This window comes from Triticum dicoccoides, chromosome 3A (genome assembly GCF_002162155.2).
Source record: "Triticum dicoccoides isolate Atlit2015 ecotype Zavitan chromosome 3A, WEW_v2.0, whole genome shotgun sequence".
NCBI classification, from domain to species: domain Eukaryota; kingdom Viridiplantae; phylum Streptophyta; class Magnoliopsida; order Poales; family Poaceae; genus Triticum; species Triticum dicoccoides.
In genome coordinates this window covers 725,305,512-725,318,800 of record NC_041384.1, presented here as the reverse complement: position 1 = coordinate 725,318,800, position 13,289 = coordinate 725,305,512, and the positions used below count along the sequence as shown (strand labels likewise).

Sequence of the window (13,289 nt, the reverse complement as noted above, 5' to 3'; positions counted from 1 at the left end):
CCTTGTTGGCACTTTTTGTTATTTGGTTAATAAGATGGCCGTATGCATCACTCTGATGCATAGGCCGGGGAGTCCCCTTTTCGAAAAAGAAAAAAAGTCCTACCATGCATTGAAGTGATGCATTTTTACCTTACCGGAGAAGAAAAGACCCGACGATGATCGGCACCGTTTCCATATCGTCAAACGAACAACAGAGCATCTCTCCTCCGTTGATCTGTCGATCGTGAAGATCATATGGGTTCATGGGTCCGTCGATCCGTCATGATCGGGAAGATCGCGATTCTTTTCGGCGCATCGATCCATCCATCGGATCGTGATATTGATGGGTCGGCGTTGTGTTTCGCGTGTGTGCATGGGAGTTCAGGTCACGTCTGCGTGTGTGAAGTGTGATCTTGTTCGCCGCGGGTTTGTTGGTTTCAATGCGGTCTGCCGTTCGAGGCTGGTTATTAGTTTGTGCACATGGGATCCGATGGGTAAGCATGGCTTCCTGTGTTGAAATATATTGCCCGCCTCCCTCCGTCAGTTCGGACTTTTGGATGAGTTGATTGGAGCATGAATTCAATATGGTATCAGAGCGAGGTTCTCGAATGGGCGGGCGTTGCCGGAGTCGCTTTCGAGATTCGGACGAGCAACGGGGCGCCATGACAGCAACACAACATGCTGGTAGGCATCGGCGCAGCAAAAGATGGAATTGGAATTGGAATCGGGTGTGGTGCAGGCCGCCTTCGGTGACGGCTTTGCTCGTGGCTATCACCGGCCGCCAGGGCCGTTGCTGTCAGTCTCGTGATGCCCACGCTTCACATTTCTTAGCGTTGAAAAGAGTTCAGGCCAGCAGGGGTTACAATAATAGCCTCATCCGCTTGTTCATGATTAAGGCCCCGTTGACGGGGATGGACTCTTGAGCTACCGGTCCTTGCTGACGAACTCTGTCTTCAGCGTCTCCTCCAGCTAGGAGAACAGCGATGTGAAGGTACCTGACAGTGACTTGTTCAATAATGAACCTTTGATTAACAGTGTGCCAGGCATCTGTTCAAACACCGAAATACAGAAGGATGCTCCTGTAACAATGCTATGCACCTTTGTAGAGTTGTCTTCAACAAAACCAGGAAGGTCATCACAATCCAATGTTGCAGCCTGAGTCTGCTCATCTGGCAATGTAACATCAATAGAAAATGACAGAGAATCGGTTTTACATGATAGATTAGATGCACAGAAAAAGGTCTCAGCTGACTTCAACACCTGAAACGCACCATTTCCACGTCGGAGACCCTGAAGCATGAAAGAATGGTGGACTTTTCCTGGTGTACTGGATCTTATAACATTTTTTCTCGGAGCAATGAACGACCATGCAAGGCCCCATCTCGCTGTTCGTCCTTGCACGAACTCAGTAGTTTTCACAACTGAGGCCCCGGCTTCACGGACTTTGGATGCTAATAGTTTTAGATTTGCTTTTCTGCCAACCATCGACGTAAACCACCTGAAAGAGTTCTTAAAAGAAACACTGTCTTCAATTATATGTGTTATAAAGGCTTGCTCGCCACCAGGACAAGCCATCTCTTCAGCAGTTCCAGCACAAGAAGTTTTGGGGTTAAGGCCAGCTTCCTCCATACTCTCAAAGAAAGGTGGATTGCACATACAGAAGTCAAAGTTCTCACTATCCTTCACAACACCCACAAAAATAGGTGCTATTGACCTCATCATGCTGTCCACCAGCCGCCGCAGCGCTCTCCCGTCGGCCTCCAGCTCCCCCGTCGCGCCCGCCTACGAGGTTCCGCAGGATGGGCGGCGGGAGGAAGCGGCGGCGGCGCGACGACCCGGACGAGTGGATTATGGCAAACGACTCAATCCCTGCAGTGATTCTCTTCTTCAATGAAATCTGCTGCCTTTTAGTCCAGGGGAACCTTGTCGGCTTCAAGTCCTGGCACTTGCCACACTCCAACTCCAACCTACTATACAGGAACACATCCTCTAGATTGATCGCCGCCGCCATAATACGTTTGACATAACTAACAAAGTATTCTTCAGATTCAAAGCCAAATATGACGAGTGTGACCAAACTGTGGTGTTGGAAATCAGATGCAGTCGAGCCCCACTCTACACCCTTGTTCTCACTATACTGTAATTTTTTCCGCTTCTCCTCATTGAAAGTGCAACTATCCCTAGGTGGTTTTGGTAATTCATAACAACATATAGCTCATTGAGCTAATACTATTCCAAGATGATTATTTCAGGAAAGCTCAATGATTGGCATGGCATGGATGTGAAAGTGGAACCCTCAAAATGCTAAGGACAAAGGATTGGCTCAAGCTCAAAAGCTCAAGACTCTTCATTTTATATTTTAGTGATCCAAGATCACATTGAGTCTTTAGGAAAAGCCAATACTATCAAGGAGGGATGAGGTGTTGCCTAATGAGCCTCTTGCTTCATGTGCTTAGTGATATGCTCCAAACCCCTCAACTACTTTCCCATATCCACATATGACCTAAACCCTAAGCCAAACTCGGTCCTACCGATTCTTTCTATCCGGCGCCACCGAGTTTCACTTGTCATAAGCCACTGCCAAACCCTAGCAAATCGATTCTACCGATAGGGATCTCGGTCTCACCGAGATGGGATTGCAAACTCTCTGTTTCCCTTTCGTAACTTTTCGGTCTCACCGAAAGAGCGAATCGGTCCCACCGAGATTGCAATGTAAATTCAGTGTTTCCTTTTTGTAACTTTTCGGTCTCACCGAAAGAGCAAATCGGTCCCACCGAGTTTGCCTGACCAACTCTCTGGTTAGCTAATTACCAAAATCGGTCTCACCGAGTTTGTGTAATTGGTCTCACCGAGATTACGTTATGCCCAAACCCTAACCATATCGGTCCTACCGAGTTGCATGTCAGTCCCACCGAAAATCTCTAACGGTCACTAGGTTTACCTTTTTGGTCCGACCGAGTTTGTTGATTCGGTCCCACCGAGATTGGAAAACTGTGTGTAACGGTTGGATTTTGTGTGGAGGCTATATATACCCCTCCACCTCCTCTTCATTCGTGGAGAGAGCCATCAGAACACATACACAATTCCAACTCATATGTTCTGAGAGAGAACCACCTACTCATGTGTTGAGACCAAGATATTCCATTCCTACCATATGAATCTTGATCTCTAGCCTTCCCCAAGTTGCTTTCCACTCAAATCTTCTTTCCACTAGATCCAAATCCTATGAGAGAGAGTTGAGTGTTGGGGAGACTATCATTTGAAGCACAAGAGCAAGGAATTCATTACCTACACACCATTTGTTACTTCTTGGAGAGTGGTGTCTCCTAGATTGGCTAGGTGTCACTTGGGAGCCTCCGACAAGATTGTGGAGTTGAACCAAGGAGTTTGTAAGGGAAAGGAGATCGCCTACTTCGTGAAGATCTACCGCTAGTGAGGCAAGTCCTTCGTGGGTGATGGCCATGGTGGGATAGACAAGGTTGCTTCTTCGTGGACCCTTTGTGGGTGGTTGCTTCTTCATGGACCCTTTGTGGGTGGAGCCCTCCATGGACTCGCGCAACCATTACCCTTCGTGGGTGGAGCCCTTCGTGGACTCGCGCAACCGTTACCCTTCGTGGGTTGAAGTCTCCATCAACGTGGATGTAGGATAGCACCACCTATCCGAACCACGGGAAAAACATCCGTGTCTCCAATTGCGTTTGAATTCTCCAAACCCTTCCCTTTACATTCTTGCAAGTTGCATGCTTTACTTTCCGCTGCCAATATACTCTTTGCATGCTTTCTTGAATTGCGTGATGATTGCTTGACTTGTCCTACAATAGCTAAAATCTGCCAAGAACTAAAATTGGGAAAAGGCTAAGTTTTTATTTGGTCAAGTAGTCTAATCACCCCCCCCCCCTCTAGACATACTTTCGATCCTACAAGTGGTATCAAAGCTTTGGTCTCCATTTGCTTTGATCTCCATAGCTTTTGGTGGTCATAGCCTTGGTTTCACAACCTAGGAGAGTATGGCGTCTAGCGAGGGAAATTATCACCGTTGAGGTCCTTACTTTCATGGTACTAATTTTGCTAGTTGGAAGCATAAAATGAAAATGCATATTCTTGGACATAACCCCGCCGTTTGGGCTATTGTGTGTGTTTGTTTGCAAGGTGACTTCTTTGATGGGAAAGAACCAAACCGTGAAGCTACCGCGGATGAGTTGAAGATGTTGCAATACAATGCTCAAGCTTGTGATATTCTCTTCAACGGATTGTGCCCCGAAGAATTCAACAAAATCAGCCGTCTTGAGAATGCAAAGGAAATTTGGGACACTTTGATTGATATGCACGAAGGTACCGACTCCGTCAAGGAATCCAAGTTGGATGTGCTTCAAAGTCAACTTGACAAGTTCAAAATGAAGGATGGTGAAGGTGTCGCTGAAATGTACTCTAGGCTTGCTCTCATCACAAATGAGATTGTCGGCTTAGGAAGTGAAGAGATGATCGATAGATTCATCATCAAGAAGATTCTAAGAGCCTTGGATGGAAAATATGATACCGTGTGCACATTGATACAAATGATGCCCAATTACAAAGATCTCAAGCCAACGGAGGTGATTGGAAGAATTGTTGCTCATGAGATGTCACTTAAGGATAAAGAGGAACTTCACAACAAATCAAGTGGTGCCTACAAAGCCTCATGTGAAGCCCCTACATCATCAAGTGAGAAACAAAACTTCAATGAAGAATTGAGCTTAATGGTGAAGAACTTCAACAAGTTCTACAAGAGTAGAAGCAAGGATAGAAGCTTCAAGTCAAGGTCCTACAATGACAAAAGATCTTCTAGTCGAGAGCGAAACTGCTACAGTTGTGGAAGACCCGGACACTATTCCAATGAGTGTACGGCTCCCTACAAGAGAAGAGAAAATTCTCCAAAAAGAAGAAGCAAAGAATCACCACCAAGAGAGAGAAGGAGTAGAGATGATCGTTATGAACAAAGATACTCACGGAGAAGCAAGGATTCGGAAAGGAAGGAAAAATCATCAAGGAGCTACACAAAACAAAGACATCAAGCTCATGTTGGTGAATGGGTATCCGGCTCCGACTCCGACAACCACTCCGAGAGAAGTTATCACTCCGACTCCGAAGATACTCAAGATGAAGGTGTTGTCGGTCTAGCACTTGTGTCAACCAACTCCTACGACATATTTGACTCATGAAGGAATTGGAAGATGCTTCATGACCAAAGGTCCTAAGGTAACACACCCCGAGTATGTTGATTTCAATAGTGATGAAGATGACTTGTTAGGTGATGACTTGCTTGTTGACAACTCCAGTGATGAATACTATGATGAAACGTCAATTAATCATGCTAATCAAGATAAAACGAATGACAATGCTAAGGAGAAGATTGAGGCTCTAACTAAAGAACTAAACACTCTTAAGTTAGCTCATGAAACTATCTTCGAAGATCATCGAGAACTTTTAAGAGCTCATGAGAAATTACGCTTTGAAAAGCTCAATCTTGAGCAAGAGCATGAGTTCTTAAAAGCAATCAATGATGATCTCCGCAAGAAAAGTTCTTCTTACATTGCCAAGCGTTTACTCTTATCCACTTACATGCCTCAAGTCAAGTCTAGTAACAAGAACAAGAAAGATTCTTCCTCTAGCAGTAACAATGATCATGCTAAATCCAATATTGTTGCTTCTAGTAGTTCTCTTGATTCCACTAATGATTCTCTTAGCCAAGTTACACTTGAGCAAGAAAATAGTTTATTGAAGGGAATTATAGAGAAAGGAGTGTACAAAAGCCTTGCCGGGAGTAAGCAATTCGAGGAAATTGTGCGCAAGCAAGGAATGCACCGGAAGAATCAAGGTGTTGGTTTTGAATGAAAGTTCAATGCCAATGGAGTTGAGTGGGAAGAAGATCAATACCCCAAGACAAAGTTTGTTCCTCAACAAGAGAAGTATGATACTTCTTTCAAGGGGAAACAAGCTCAAGATGATCTTCCACCACAAGACTACAAGCAAAAAGGCAAGGACAAGCTTCAAGAGGAAATTGATGCATTTCAAGAAGCTCCTAAGACCTTAGTCAAGTGGATTCCCAAGACTACTTCAAGTTCCACTTCATCAAGTACGACTACAACTCCAAGGATTCCCATCAAGATGGTGTGGATCCAAAAGAAGAAGAACTAAAGAGTTCTTGAGGGTGACTCCGCCAACATACTTCACTCTTATCATTTTGGAAAGAACAAGTGCAATCAACTTCCACATCTTGCACTAGTTCAAGGAGTCACAAACCTTCTTGTTGGTAAGACAAGGGACAAGGTAACCTAAAAGTTTTCATGGACATCATCTTGTGTGTGCATCACTCTATGTCTATGGATATCCTTGTTTGTTCCTTGCGGGACTAACCCATGTAGGTATTGAAAGTGCAATTCTCTCAAAGGGATAGCTCCAAGTGATCTACATCAACATTGAGCATCCACATCTTCAACATCTACATGAAGTCATCATCGACAAAACCCGATGTTAGTTCATCCCTCTAAGGGGGGATATCACATCTAGGGGGAGCTTTACTCTAAGACTTGAGCTAAAGCAATTCTAAAGATGTGAACACAACAATGCTTTATGTAAAAGTGGTAACCCCACTTGAGCTTAAACGATGAGCATGACCTATGATCAAGTGTTCTCACTTGACTCCTAAGTCAATATACTCATATATAGATGACCTTGTCATCGCAAATTGCTTGGTAGATGCTAGAATTGGTTGTGCATGCCTTGTCACATATTTCATTTGCAATCTTATTGTGTGAGCATGCTGGTTGCATATTTTACTCATTCGAGGACATCCACTTGTTGCTTTGATTGTTCGGTTTTATTTCCTTTTTCCAAGTGGATGGACAAGAATGCCTAAGAACCTCCTCTAGCTATCTATGCTTTTCTCGTCTCAAACTCTATTCATGCTACATCACAAAATTTGATCAAGTCAGATTCGAACCACTCTGTGTGAGGAGCGCTTGGAGTCCCCGATTCGTCATAGACTTAAACTTCCAAAACCTCTTTATGATTCTCGGTCTGACCGATACCCCACTTTCGGTCCTACCGAGATCATTAAGTTGATCTAGGTTTTCGATCTCGGTGCAACCGATTTGAACCTTTCGGTCACACCGAGTTTCAGTAACTGCTTGCAGTTATGAATCTCGGTGCCACCGAGTTGTTCCACTCGGTCACACCGACAGGGTCAGGCTATATATAGTCACGGGCAAAAATTTGGAAATTTCTCCGAACCCCTTCGCCCGCGCGATAGCCTGCTCTGCCAACGTGGTCTCTGGATCGTCTCCTCGCCGCCAGCCGCCTCCATTCACTGGTCTCCATCGCCGTCAATGGAATTCTACCCCGCGGTTGCCGTCGTAGCGAGTCTCCGCCGAACTAGGGTATGGACTCGATCTTTGTGCTATTCTCCAATCCGATTCTTAGCACATTGTGATCATCATGATTCTTGCCACGATTGAAACACTCCTATCCAGTCAATGCGTTCGTAGATTAGTTTTGATTCGAAAATTTTAGGGTTAGATTTCCGCCGAAACCATCTCGGACCCACCGAGTTGAAAAACTCGGTCCCACCGATTTGGCTTATGCCATTGCACAAGTGAGACTCGGTTTGACCGAGAATTACTTATCGGTGTGACCGATTTTGGAACTTTGTGAAACCCTAGCAGTCTTGGTGCTACCGAACGGTGACTCGGTCTGACCGAGTTCACTAGTTTAGGTTCCAAAACTGCTTCGGTATCACCGAGTTTGAAAATCGGTAGATCCGAGATGATTTCAGTGGGAAACTAAAACTAAGTTTTTGGATCATTCTTTTGCAAAAATCTCTGCATTTTGTGATGCTCATCTATTCTATCTCATCTATAAACTATTCATAGGGTCAGCAGTCTGAGTTTGCATCATGTCAGACCAAAGTGATAGCCAGAACTTGTCAGAACAGCAAGTGCAGATGAGTGAGGGCGCTAGTCCCTCAAGTTCTTCAGATGATGGCAGCAGAAGTACTCCTAGCAATTTGCCAAAAGCTGCCACCAGACAGAGGAAGAAGAGAACTTCAGATTCTGAGGATGAAGATTATGTGGCAGAGGAAGAGGAAGCCACATCAAAGAGAGTTGAGCCAGCACAGGGCACAAAGCCAGGCCTAAAGATCAAAAGGCCAGTAGGCAGGCAGCCTATGCCAAAGGCCAGAGCCTCAACTCAGATCCCTGAAAAGCCTGTAACCATAGAGCCAGTTGCTGCTGAAGGAAAGAAAACGAAGGAAAGGGTCAAGAAGACCATAGCCAGAGTGCTTGGAAAGGCTTCCATCATGGAAGAAGAGGAAGAAGAAGAGGTAGCTGCACCAGCACCTAAGGCACCCAAGCTGATGGGTGATGCCATAAGATCAGGGGCAGCTGCTTCTAAGGCCAAGCCAGCTCTAAAGCCAAAGCCAAAGAGGAATACAAGGAGCATACCTGCAGCTGAAAAGAACAAGGCCCCAGTGCCTGACATTGCTGAAGAAGAAGAAGGTCAAGTGCTCAGAAAGCTCAAGCCCAAGATCCCAGACCATAGTGATGCTCATCCTGTGGCTGAGGACATGAAGCTCAGGAGAGACTCAGGGCTCAGGAAGTGGAGAGAAGCAGACCCGTATGCTTCAAGGAGAAGAACTGCTATGGATTACAGGTTTCACGCCAAGGAACAACAGGACTTCTATGAGACAGTTTTGTTGGACAAGAAGCCCATAGTTTGTGATATGAGATGGGTTGACTGGGAATATATCAAGGACAACGAAGAGCATTATCCTGGAGTGCAAGACAGCTTCAATGCTTGTGGAGTAGCAGACTTTGTTGGGCAGAAGCTCACAAAGTGGAATGAGGAGCTTATAATGCAGTTCTACTCCACAACACATTTTTATCCAGATGGGAGGATAACTTGGATGTCTGAAGGTACGAGGTACCAATCCACAGTTGCTGAGTGGGCACAGCTCATTAATGCCCCAGAGGAGCAAGCAGATGACTTGGACATTTATGCCAAGAAGAAGATGGACCACAACTCTATGTCCAACATGTACAAGGAAATTCCAAACGAGGCACTTGATACTTTCAAGTTTGGGTCTGTGCATTATCTTCTGTCAGGGCTGCCAACTATTAATTGGATTTTGAGGCACACTCTCTTGCCCAAGTCAGGTGATCACAAGATGATCAGAGGCCATGCAATCAATTTGCTTCATGTATTTGATGTACCTCAGAAGTTCAAGGTGATGAGCCTCATGGTAGAGACAATCAAGAGGACAGCAGCAGACCAGAAGAGGAGTTGTGGATATGCCCCTCAAATTCAGGAGCTCATTAACTCCAAGATGGGCACATGCATATACTTATTGGATAAGGAACACCTGCCCATCCGTCCAGATTTTGAGGACAATCAAGTTGTGATGACTAAGAATGAACCATCATCTGCCCAAGCACAAGCAAAGAAAGAGAAGGCAAGGAAGGAGAAAGCTGCCAAGATGCCAACTCAAGAGGAGGCATCTGAGTACTTCTTGAAAACCAAACAAGAGCAGCTTGGTTACCTAATTGCATCCACCCTGCGGATTGAGAAAGGACTAGCCACCCTAACTCAGAACCAGGCAAGCCTAGAGATAATCATGGAACAAAAGTTCTATGACTTGGATGTCAAAGTAACAGAGATTCAGACTGCAGTGGAGCAGCTCCATGATGACATGCAGGAGAGGAGAGGCAGGACTACAACTGATGCCTTCGCCAGAGTGCCGCGAGGTCCGAGGTCGTCTGCAGTGCCAGTTGCTGACACCAGAGCCACCACTTCTGCACCAGCTACAACCTCAGTTCCACCAGCTCCAGCATCTACTTCAGCTCCAACTCCAGCGTCTACTTCAGCGTCTACGGAAGCCTTCGTCCTTGGAGTGATCCGGACTCCACCACCACCTGAAGATCAAGCCTGAGTGTCGACTTAGCACTATGCATATTCTAGGAACTTTTTGGTAACTTGTTGCCAAAGGGGGAGAAAAATGTATAGATCATAGGCTTCGAGAGAGAGAGAGAGTTGCTTTTATTCTCTCTTGCTTTATTTGGTGGTTTTTCGAACTATGTTTGCTTTTGAGTGCTTGAGATACTATGTCACTGCTCGTGAGACATTGATGATCATGTGTTTGATCATAAGCTACACTTAATGCTTGATGAATGCTATTATCTTATCTATCTTATGTGATCATTCACTATTCTTGGTGATGAGTGCATGTATTTCATTCTTATCATTTTAAGCGCTCCACCAAGATGTATGTGACATGGAAGAGTAACCCATGACTCTAACTCTTTGTGCATTTGCAGTCCAAAGCAAATTTTAAATATGCACAAATTTAGGGGGAGCTCTTACTTGTCACATACTTCTCAAAGCGACGATATATTTCATGTTTATTATCATTTGTCGAAGCTTTGATCTATATGTTGTCATCAATTACCAAAAAGGGGGAGATTGAAAGTGCAACTATCCCTAGGTGGTTTTGGTAATTCATAACAACACATAGCTCATTGAGCTAATACTATTCCAAGATGATTATTTCAGGAAATCTCAATGATTGGCATGGCATGGATGTGAAAGTGGAACCCTCAAAATGCTAAGGACAAAGGATTGGCTCAAGCTCAAAAGCTCAAGACTCTTCATTTTATATTTTAGTTATCCAAGATCACATTGAGTCTTTAGGAAAAGCCAATACTATCAAGGAGGGATGAGGTGTTGCTTAATGAGCCTCTTGCTTCATGTGCTTAGTGATATGCTCCAAAACCCTCAACTACTTTCCCATATCCACATATGACCTAAACCCTAAGCCAAACTCGGTCCTACCGATTCTTTCTATCCGGCGCCACCGAGTTTCACTTGTCATAAGCCACTGCCAAACCCTAGCAAATTGGTTCTACCGATAGGGATCTCGGTCTCACCGAGATGGGATTGCAAACTCTCTGTTTCCCTTTCGTAACTTTTCGGTCTCACCGAAAGAGCGAATCGGTCCCACCGAGATTGCAATGTAAATTCAGTGTTTCCTTTTTGTAACTTTTCGGTCTCACCGAAAGAGCAAATCGGTCCCACCGAGTTTGCCTGACCAACTCTCTAGTTAGCTAATTACCAAAATCGGTCTCACTGAGTTTGTGTAATCGGTCTCACCAAGATTACGTTATGCCCAAACCCTAACCATATCGGTCCTACCGAGTTGCATGTCAGTCCCACCGAAAATCTCTAACGTTCACTAGGTTTACCTTTTCGGTCCGACCGATTTGTTGATTCGGTCCCACCGAGATTGGAAAACTGTGTGTAACGGTTGGATTTTGTGTGGAGGCTATATATACCCCTCCACCTCCTCTTCATTCGTGGAGAGAGCCATCAGAACACATACACAATTCCAACTCATATGTTCTGAGAGAGAACCACCTACTCATGTGTTGAGACCAAAATATTCCATTCCTACCATATGAATCTTGATCTCTAGCCTTCCCCAAGTTGCTTTCCACTCAAATCTTCTTTCCACTAGATCCAAATCCTATGAGAGAGAGTTGAGTGTTGGGGAGACTATCATTTGAAGCACAAGAGCAAGGAGTTCATTACCTACACACCATTTGTTACTTCTTGGAGAGTGGTGTCTCGTAGATTGGCTAGGTGTCACTTGGGAGCCTCTGACAAGATTGTGGAGTTGAACCAAGGAGTTTGTAAGGGCAAGGAGATCGCCTACTTCGTGAAGATCTACCGCTAGTGAGGCAAGTCCTTCGTGGGCGATGGCCATGGTGGGATAGACAAGGTTGCTTCTTCGTGGACCCTTTGTGGGTGGTTGCTTCTTCGTGGACCCTTTGTGGGTGGAGCCCTCCGTGGACTCGCGCAACCATTAACCTTCGTGGGTGGAGCCCTCCGTGGACTCGCGCAACCGTTACCCTTCGTGGGTTGAAGTCTCCATCAACGTGGATGTAGGATAGCACCACCTATCCGAACCACGGGAAAAACATCCATGTCTCCAATTGCGTTTGAATTCTCCAAACCCTTCCTTTTACATTCTTGCAAGTTGCATGCTTTACTTTCTGCTGCCAATATACTCTTTGCATGCTTGCTTGAATTGCGTGATGATTGCTTGGCTTGTCCTACAATAGCTAAAATCTGCCAAGAACTAAAATTGGGAAAAGGCTAAGTTTTTATTTGGTCAAGTAGTCTAATCACCCCCCCCCCCTCTAGACATACTTTCGATCCTACATTCATCCAATTCCATATGACACACATGATCCCATACTGTCATGTATAGCTCCTTCAGAAAGGGTTCAGCTTCAAGAATGAACATTGTCCAGGTGAGATCATACCCTTCAGGAAGTTCAACTAGATTCACAAACCTTAGTTGTCGGAACACAGATGCCAGACTTTCCATCGGACATTCTGGCTGCACCCAAATCTTTTCGGAACAAAATCCCAACTTCAGATCTTGTACAGAGGTACTGCTAAGAAATGTACTTAACTTGACCATCTTGTTGACACTAAGGCCAACATTCGTGAGGCATACAGCCTCAAGCAATGGAACATGACCAAAAACCAGTGGATCTTGTAATTCTATCCAACCGTCAAACGCCAGCTGTGTGAGTTGAGGGAGCCAGTTCAGCTTAACTTGTGCAAGACAACAATTGACGATACAAAGCACACTGAGATTAGCATGTTCGACTTGCAGCGTGCTGCCATCACCAGAGTCACAATTGTACAAGTACAGATGCTTCAACCGCTTGCAGGTGGTGAGGACGCAGGATATGCCTGATTCACCAAACCTCAAATTCCCCAGGTCGAGGCTTGTGAGACCACCAAATGCATTTGGACAAGCATCAAAGAACAACATGAATTCTCTCGCCCAGGTGACCAATTCATCATCACCTTCAATTTCAGCGACATGATCCTTCCCTGTCCTAATACTGAATTCGACATTCTCGACCAAGTGTATTGACATGGCATGACCAACAGCAGGTCCAATGAATATGGGGACATCACCTCTCAGGTAGAACGTCGTAGAAAGAAGGTGGGTGGTGTGTTCACCTAGATTTCTACGTGCCAGTTGAAGGGGAACGTAGCATAAATTCAAAATTTTCCTACGTGTCACCAAGATCTATCTATGGAGTCATCTAGCAACGAGGGAGGAGTGGATCTACATACCCTTGTAGATCGCGCGCGGAAGCGTTCAAGAGAACGGGGTTGATGGAGTCGTACTTGTCGTGATCCAAATCACCGATGATCCTAGCGCCGAACGGACGGCACCTCCGCATTCAACACACGTACGG

General features: G+C 45.2%; 1 pseudogene; it reads right to left on the bottom strand.

Annotated features, from left to right (window-relative positions):
- Positions 1 to 903: 903 nt before the first annotated feature.
- Positions 904 to 13,069, bottom strand: LOC119273133 (annotated as a pseudogene).
- Between the last annotated feature and the right edge of the window lie 220 nt (positions 13,070 to 13,289).